At 35.5% G+C, this 2,534-nt stretch overlaps 1 long non-coding RNA gene across 2 annotated transcripts; it reads right to left on the reverse strand.

Moving 5' to 3' along the window:
* Positions 1–481: 481 nt before the first annotated feature.
* Positions 482–1,314, reverse strand: LOC118734849. Of its 2 annotated transcripts, none has more exons than XR_004992463.1 (4): positions 1,231–1,314; positions 1,137–1,162; positions 961–1,074; positions 482–903 (listed from the first exon to the last, which is right to left on the reverse strand). It is a non-coding gene; the product is annotated as an uncharacterized LOC118734849 (long non-coding RNA). The 2 variants fall into 2 exon arrangements; XR_004992462.1 differs by having other exon boundaries at positions 961–1,085.
* Positions 1,315–2,534: the final 1,220 nt, after the last annotated feature.

Here is a 2,534-nt window from a genome sequence, read left to right on the forward strand (position 1 = left end):
CATATTTGCATAAAAGCGCGGGGTGAAACCCGCGGTTATAAGCTAGTATATATATAATTGTGTTATTTATGAACAAAATGTAGGTTAAATATAATATCAATGCTTAATTGAGAACAATATCAATAGTAAAGTACATAATTATTGCTTGTCTTTCTTTAAACTTCAATAAAATATCCATCGTAAGATTATATTTTTATGAAAACCGTCAATTTTGTGAATTTATCAAGGAAAATTCTAAATTTCCGAATATATTTCAGTCATTATTCCAAAACAAAAAAACAGGTTTGTAGTTATAGAGACTCCAAAGCCTGCCAGCGCATCCGCCCAGAGAGCTCATAAGGCACACCCAAGTTTGACCGACCATTACCCGGAGCTCCTCAAAAATACTCAACATCAAAGTATAGAATGTCACAAATATGAATTATACACACATCCAATAGTAATTGCTATGAATGGCTACCGTATAAACTCAGGACACGCATTTTCTTGGAGACTCCGAAGGTTAAGGTGGTCACAAGTTCAGCCAGCGAATTAAATGGTCCATTACCCGGAGCTGCTCCAACATGATGAGTAGATTTTAGTGAGGCTCAGTTGCCACTGCCTCTGGATACACACTGGATATCGGAATATTGCAAAATAAATAGCAATTATCTCTTAAAATTATAAGAAGTGTTTGTTTACAAAATTACCTGTGCCACTCTGCCATAGTACGGTTGTTGCTCCCTTTCATACCACAGTAAATTTGTATGCAACTCTGAATCGGCAAAATTCATGCTTCTTCTCATTATCAACTCTGATCAGATTTTACCCCCCGAGGAGTACTCAAAAAGGTTTATTACTGTATATACGGTGTTCCATAAGCTTTTCCTCCAAATCCTGTAAAACCTAGACGTCGTGAAACATCTGGAACGCAACTACATATTTGTAGTTTAAAAGATATGTATGTATATGTAAGCATACTTTTTAGTGGAATAGCAGCTTGACTAAATTTTGGGGTAAATGTTGCTGTGTGCACTACCGTCTACCCAAATCAGCTAGTCTATTAATAGTTGCCGTCTGCCTTATTGGTAATTGCTGCAAAAAACCTAATTTCATTTATTTAATTAGAAATAAAAGAAAAATCGAAGCAAACTTACCATTCGGACCATGTATGTTATGTATTCTGTATATTATAAAACAAATACATACATATATAAGTTAAATTAATACATTCATTCCAAATATTCTCACTTGGTTTCACTGATGAGGGTTCCACTGTTGCGGCTTCTCTCCTCAACCTCGACAGGTGTAGCTGGCCTATGTCTTATAACGAGCCTAATTTAAAAGTTTTTTTGAAAATACATATTATGCAAAATACAACCAAAATTGTGCATTTTTTGTTCACTTATCCATAGCAATGAGCCCGTATAAATTAACTTGAAGCACCGATTTTGTGCCGAATTCTAATAATTTTTCCCGGCTTCTTAATGACTCTCGTATTATTCAAATGTCATTTCAGGTACATACTAGGGGTCTTCATCAAAAGTGATAAACTGTTGATCAACTTGATAAAATTATCATTTTGATAAATGCACAGTAAAACTTTGTATGGACATCTATTAACCAAAGTTTATAACTTTATCAAACGATTTTAATGGATAAACGTATAAATTTCAGCAGAATTCAACCCTGACAGACTGCCAGGTGATTGATTTTGCTACGAACACATAAAAAGCAAATTAGTAAAATGGACGAGGTAAGAATGAAACGTAACTAGCCAGATAGGTTAAATAATAAACAATTTTGGGCAATTATTTACCAAAGTGCCTTCATGAAAGAATGCGGATAAACAATTTATCCCTTTATCACTTTAGATGAAGACCCCTACTATGTAGGTGTGTGCAAAGAACATAGAAATGGTGTAACTGCCGGGCCGTTTCAAAAACTTGGCGATTAATTCACCACGATTTATTAAAGACGCATTTACATGTTCTTTTGCATATCTAAACACATGATTATTATTGGAATAAGTCGAATCTTGAGTTGCCATTTTAGTAGTAATAACTTTATTTAAATAACCATATTGAGCAGAATAAATGTATTGGTTATACTATGTATAAAAAAATAAAAAACTACAGCAAATGTTTAAAAATAACCAGAATGGGAAGGATCTTAACAACTTCACAGCCAAGAAAAAAATAACCAAAATTGGTTAAAAGTACCAAAACGGCAACACTGCTCGTCGGTAATGTTTAGAGACAAATCGAGCAAACTTTGAAAAATAAAACGGGGTTCCACAGGGTGGTGTCCTTTCCCCGCTACTGTTTAACTTTTACATTTCAAAGCTCCCTCAACCACCAGAGGGAGTCTCGATCAAGGCGAATGGGAATGGAATTGATGACTTGTGTTCGAAAGTAAACGGGTATCTCTCCGAGCTTTCTCGCTTCTTCACTGCAAGGAGTCTAACCCCCTACGAAATCCTCTGTGACCTTGTTCACCACCTGGACGAAGGAGGTCAGGCTACCACTGGGAATTCACGTCGATGATACACCAAT

Source organism: Rhagoletis pomonella, unplaced genomic scaffold, assembly GCF_013731165.1.
Source record: "Rhagoletis pomonella isolate Grant_MI unplaced genomic scaffold, Rhpom_1.0 Rhpom_scaffold_00002, whole genome shotgun sequence".
Taxonomy (NCBI): domain Eukaryota; kingdom Metazoa; phylum Arthropoda; class Insecta; order Diptera; family Tephritidae; genus Rhagoletis; species Rhagoletis pomonella.